Source organism: Cupressus sempervirens, chromosome 8 (genome assembly GCF_028749045.1).
Source record: "Cupressus sempervirens isolate cs-2001-9-10 chromosome 8, ASM2874904v1, whole genome shotgun sequence".
Taxonomy (NCBI): Eukaryota; Viridiplantae; Streptophyta; class Pinopsida; order Cupressales; family Cupressaceae; genus Cupressus; species Cupressus sempervirens.
The window spans coordinates 16,061,051-16,068,317 of NC_143125.1; positions in this window are offsets into that span (position 1 = coordinate 16,061,051).

Here is a 7,267-nt window from a genome sequence, read left to right on the forward strand (position 1 = left end):
ACTTTTAATGATAAAAATTGGAAGGTTTCAAAAGGTTCCCTTGTAGTAGCAAAAGGTGTGAAAATAGGAACCTTATATCTTTGTATAGGTCATATTGTTCCTACTACTTTGATTGTTTTAGAGAAAAATGAATGTTAAGGAACAATTGTTGCAGTTGAGCAGGGAGAACAAATAGCTATTGTAGATTCTGATACAGCGCTGTGGCACAACAGACTTGGGCACATGAGTGAGAAAGGTATGAAAGTACTTCATTCAAAGAAAGTTTTACCAGGTCTGAAATGTGTTAATATGGATTTTTGTGAAAGTTGTGTGTATGGAAAACAAAAGAGAGTGAGTTTGTAAAGACTAGGAAGGAAAACAAAAAGGAGAAATTAGACTTTGTGCATACAAATGTATGGGGACCAGCACAGGTATCTTCCCTTGGTGGCTCTCATTATTATGTTACATTTATTGATGATGCAACTAGAAAAGTACGGTTTTATTTCCTTAAATAGAAATATGATGTATTTCAAACTTTTAAGAAATGGAAATGATTGGTTGAAAGTGAGACTGGTAAGAAATTAAAATGTCTTAGATCTGATAATGGTGGTGAGTATTGCAGTCATGAATTTGAAGAGTATTGCTCCACTAATGGTATTCGTAGACAAAAAATTGTTCCAAGGACTCCACAGGAAAATTGAAATGTCCCTTTTCTGATTTTGCATGATATTTCAAGCCTCAAATCAGATCTTTAAAACCAAACAACTAATATCCGAAAGATCTACCAAATTTCTCAAGAAACCCCAAATCGGGTATGCCAGAAATTGTGCCAAAAGCTTCACAGCTTCACCTATTATTAATAAATCTGAAAGTGGAAATTTTTACAGAAATTTCAGCAGCATAACAACCTACAAAATGACATTTCTAGATCCATATAGCCTTTACACAACAGTTCTCAAATGTAGGACAAAAACTATGCTCATCAGGCTCTCGAAATTAACACAAAAATGCCCGAAAACACCACAAAAACTCTAATAATCTATCTATAAAGTTTAATCACATCCCAATAAATATATTCAGCTCTATGTTAACACCTTAAAGTCTGAAATACAGCAGAAACCCAAACTGATATGAAATACTCAACTGAAAACACCAAACTCATACAAAAAACACACCCAAAAACCCACAAATCTGCACTGTTCAGCACAAAGGCAAACTCTGTATGAGCATGCACATGGAATGGCTTCAAACTCCCATCCTTAGCCTTCCTAGAAACCTACAAACTCCCGTTCTTGGGTCTCCCTGGAAACCTGTAAACTCCCGTTCTTGGGTCTCCTTCTCCACAGGTTTGGCAGCCTATGAAGAATAACAAAGAAATGAGCAAAATCAAGTTCTCCAATCTGCCCAAAATGCCTCCAAACCCCTTAAAAGAGGGCATAACTGTAACTCACATCCAAGAGGGGTTAATGAAACATATTTTAATAATAATTTTCATTTATTAGTCCAACAATTTCCAAAGATTAACCCCCTTTTTCCGAAACTTCACTTTCTTGGGCCTGCCTACCTTAGCAAAGATTATTTTTTTTTTAATTATTTGAAAAGGGGACATGACAAGTCCTCCCCTCCCAAACATTGCTTGTCCTCAAGCAATGGATGAACAATAAACCAATCAATCCACTTGGATCCCAAATGTAGTCATGAACTATACTACTACCAATTAACACAGGCTGCTGCAATATCCTCTGCAATATGACCAAGAGGAATCCATAATCAAACTGACAATTATAGCTCAACCAAACTCCAAAATCACAACTTCCATAGTTAGAAACCCACGAGACACAAACTCTTAGAACATCAAAACCCAAGTAAAGTGGACTACCAACATAGTAAATACCATCAATGCATTCCACTGGCCTATACAAAATGTACAATCCAACTCTGCAACAATGGTGAATGCTCTCAAATGAAACTATACCAAGTATGGAGAATCCACACACTATACAACTCCTGCAGTCAACACAACTCTATAGATCATTGGCCACTGTCTCATAACCATGACTCCCATGCACCCCTGATGGTGAAAAGCCATCACAAGATAAACAACAAGAAATGGAACCCAAACCAAATTTTCCTGCCATCAACTCCTCAACACAAGGATCAATTGCTAACTGATGTACATACCTTGCAATATAATGTTGATTAAAAAAACCAACCTCAGTCAACAGCTCACCATGAACAAGTGATATAACCCACTGTGACTGATCACTAGCTAAGTCAGGAGATGTCATAGCCAAAGGAGTAGAATCAATAACAACACCTGCTGAAGCATCACTCCAAAACTCCTGCTCTAAGTCATGTATTATCAAGCTATCAACTGCAGGACCTATCACCATGTCGTGCCCATCACAACTCTCATCCTGAGGCATCAAACTATTCCATAACTGATGATAAGCACTAGGAACCAAAGTACATCTCTGTATCATAATCTCATCAACATGGTCATCAAAGGTAAATTGATGAGCGTACCTCACAGTGTAATGCCGATAGAATGCGCCAATCTCAGTCAGTGGCTCAAACTGTAATCCAGATGAAACTAACTGCAATTGATCATTAACCATGTTGGAATTGACTACTACCTCCAAAGATATCACCAAGGGAGTAGTATTACTAGCAGGAACCATGCCAACTGTCGACTCACCAACATAACACACGATCTTTGATACATCTCTAGTCTCTGTACCATCAGTACTAGAGGCCACCACCATGTCAGGCATACAACAATCTGCTACAACACCCAACTCAACTAAACCTAACTCTATTGGGAATGAACCTGATATGCCAATGTTAGTATCAAGGATGGATGCATCCCCATCTCCACTGTCTCTGACAATCTCGGCCATGGACATGCTTGGATCACCAAACACCACAGCTTGTGACTGTATAGAATTACGTAAAGACTGTAGCCACTCTAACTCCATGGTCACCTTAGCCAAATGAAACTATGACTCCTTGAAAGCCAACTGTGTACTCTCAAGAATCTCAGAAGTCACCTCAAGCTGCTCAGTAAGCTCACTCACCTCATCTTCCTTGGCCAACAATGCATCATATGTTGTACTGCCCCACTCCATAAGATAATCTTTGTCAGCTACCAACTGCATATAATTCTATCTCAAAATCTGAATAGCCTCCCATAAAGAGTAGATCTCTGTCAAGGAAAGATAACTGCCTTCCTGCTCATCACTAGTAGGAGAACCCCATCCATAAACTGCTAACAACTGACGAGTGGCATCAAAATGCTGGCAAGTGATAGCAATGTCTCGGTCACTAACTCTTAACTAATTAGACACATGATGGCATTGGCTTGACTGTCTCCTACAAACCTCCTCTGATGCACTGTCTAAAGGAGTATCCTCAAAGTCACTAGTCTCTAGATTATTACAATCCATACCCTGTGAATCAAATCTAAAGCTCATATCAACATACAGAGTATCAAAAACATTAGCACTGCTGTCCAACTCCTCTGTACCCAAGGAAACTAAGTCTTCAAAATTGCCCACTACATCCTCCTGGATGTCATCAATGCCAATATGATCCTGGAACTCATCTGTACACACTGCCAAATATGAAATATCATCAACACATTCCAGCAAGTATGGTCGACTGGATATATGAACAAAGCCCAACACCGGTGTATAAAAACTAATACCAACATCGGATAAGCTCCTGGCACAAGAAAAGACAACACCGTGCAATCTGCTAATCAAATCCATGATAGCACCCAAACAATCACTGCTACCAAAAAGTGTTAAAGATCTCCAGTCAACTGAATCCCAAACGCCAATATAACAATCTCGAGTGGATATCCGTAAACTAGAATCAACTGGTAACTCAAGCAAACTCCTCACCTGAGTAATATGACCAATACCAGCTAACTCCACATACCTGTCATGATGAGATAATGAAGTCACAATACTATCTTTGTTCACCTTCAGTTGGCTGGACAAATCATGTGAAGTACTACCAGCCTCAACCTCGTGTGATGAACCATCTAACTGTGCCTGGTACTCTTTCTCAGCAAAGTCATGAATGCTCAATGTCTGCTCATCTCTACTAGGTATCTCACCATCCTGCACAACAAAATCCTCATAATCATCATCTAAACCCACTACACTATAGTCACCACCTCCTGTGGCAGAGTAGAATCTGAGACCTCTACCTGGCTATCAGCTAGTTTCTCAAACTCCTCATGCAAGTTCTTGGGAATTATGTCATCTGTCCTGTGAGAAAATCTGCCAAATAGAAATCCAGTCAACTTATCCACCTTAGCTGGGTCGGACAACATGTCATTCATTATACGGTGGTGCTCAACCAACTGTTCAGACATGTCATGGCTTATTTTCATAAGTTCATCTCGAATGTCTAAATAACCATCATTTCTACTGTTTTGACTCTGGATATCAATTGTCCAAGATCGTGTCCTCTGAGACTCTGTACTATACCTGTCCATTCTAGATAAAGTAGAGTGTAACCCCAATAGGATATAACTTCTTCAAACACCAAGAACTAACATGCAAATGATTAGAAGTAGCATGCAACCATAGATTTTGACATGCAACTGATTAGAAGCAACATGCAACCACCAAATTCACCAAGAACTAATATGAAAATGATTAGAAGTAGCATGCAACCATAAATTTTTTCATGCAGCTGATTAGAAGCAACATGCAATCATCAATTATGACATGCAAGATCTGGGTAGTTGTCAAAATTGACATGCAAGATCTGGGTAGTTGTCAAAACTGACATGCAAACTTCTACAACCACCAAATTCACCAAGAACTAACATGAAAATGATTAGAAGTAGCATGCAACCATAAATTTTGACATGCAGCTGATTAGAAGCAACATGCAACCATAAATTATGACATGCAAGATTTGGGTAGTTCTCAAAACTGAAATGCAAGATCTGGGTAGTTGTCAAAACTGACATGAAAACTTCTACAAACCCTAAGGCTGGAAAGATCATGGCTCTGATACCATTGAAATGTCCCTTTTCTAATTTTTCATGATATTTCAAGCCTCAAATCAGATCTTTAAAACCAAAAAACTAATATCCGAAAGATCCACCAAATTTCTCAAGAAACCCCAAATCGGGTATGCCAGAAATTGTGCCAAAAGCTTCACAGCTTCACCTATTATTAATAAATCTGAAAGTGGAAATTTTTACAGAAATTTCAACAGCATAACAGCCTACAAAATGACATTTCCAGATCCGTATAGCCTTTACACAATAGTTCTCAAATGTAGGACAAAAACTATGCTCATTGGGCTCCCGAAATTAACACAAAAATGCCCGAAAACACCACAAAAACTCTAATAATCTATCTCAAAAGTTTAATCACATCCTAATACATATATTCAGCTCTATTTTAACACCTTAAAGTCTGAAATACAGCAGCAACCCAAACTGATATGAAATACTCAACTAAAAACACCAAACTCATACAAAAAACACACCCAAAAACCCACAAATCTGCACTGTTCAGCACAAAGGCAAACTCTGTATGAGCATGCACATGGAATGGCTTCAAACTCCCATCCTTAGCCTTCCTGGAAACCTGAAAACTCCCATTCTTGGGTCTCCCTGGAAACCTGTAAACTCCCGTTCTTGGGTCTCCCTCTCCACAGGTTTGGCAGCCTCTGAAGAATAACAAAGAAATGAGCAAAATCAAGTTCTCCAATCTGCCCAAAATGCCTCCAAACCCCTTAAAAGAGGGCATAACTGTAACTCACGTCCAAGAGGGGTTAATGAAACATATTTTAATAATAACTTTCATTTATTAGTCCAATGGTTTCCAAAGATTAACCCCCTTTTTCCGAAACTTCACTTTCTTGGGCCTGCCTGCCTTAGCAAAGATTATTATTTTTTTAATTATTTAAAAAGGGGACATGACAAAAATGGAGTGGCTGAATGCATGAACAGGACTATAATGGAGCACGCAAGGAGCATGAGGTTGCATGTTGGGTTGCCTTTACACATGTGGGCGGAGGCTATCAATACTATAGTATATTTGATTAATAGAGCTCCCTCTACTCCTTTGGGCTATGGTATTCCAGAGGAAGCATGGACTAGTAAGAAGGTGAGTTATTATTTTCTCAAGACCTTCAGTTGTGAAGCTTTTGCTCATATAGACTCTGAAAATAGAACCAAGCTAGAAGCTAAATCAAAGAAATATATCTTTGTTGGATATGGTATTAATGAATTTGGTTATAGGCTTTGGGATTTTGAAAATATTAAAAATTTTAGAAGTCAGGATGTCATATTCAATGAGAAAGTGTTGTACAAAGATCTATTACAGCAACATGAGAAGAAAGAAGATGATTATATAGTGCTGGATGATACTCCAAAAGCTGATGTTCCATCCATTCCTCATGATGTGCAACAACTGCAATAACAAATACCACACACACTAGTGAATGTTAGACGGTCAACGAGGAACATCAGACCTCCACAAAGATTTTCTCCCTCTTTGTATTCTATTTTACTTACTGATGCCGGTGAACCTAAAAGTTATGATGAAGCTATGTAGGTGGATACTAAGATTCAGTGGGAGTCTGCAATGAAAGATGAAATGGACTCTTTGCTACAGAATAAGACATGGGATCTATGCAAGTTGCTTGCAGGTAAAAAGGCTTTATAGAATAAGTGGGTGTATAGGTTGAAAGAAGAGGAAGGAGGTAAGAAAAGATTTAAGGCCAGGTTATTTGTAAAAGGATTTGCACAGAAAAAGGGAATTGATTTTGATGAGATATTTTTTCCTGTTGTTAAAATGACTTCTATCCGTGTTGTTTTAAGTCTTGTGGCTATTGAAGATTTGTATTTAGAGAATTTGGATGTTAAAATAGCCTTTCTTCATGTTGATTTGGATGAAGAAATATTTATGTCCTAGCCACGGGGATTTGAGGTCAAAGGTAAGGAGAACTTAGTGTGCAAATTGAAGAAAAGTTTATATGGCTTGAAGCAAGCACCTCGGCAATGGTATCTGAAATTTGATAGGTTTATGCATGAGCATGGCTATAATAGGTGTCATTCAGATTATTGTGTTTATTTTAAGAGGTTGGATGATGATAGCTACATTATTTTATGTCTATATGTTGATGATATTCCTGTAGCTGGGTCTAACATGGATCATATTAAGGGGCTGAAATGCCAGTTAGCACATGCATTTGCTATGAAGGATTTCGGGGCAGCAAAACAATCCTTGGTATGAAGATTTGCAAAGATAGG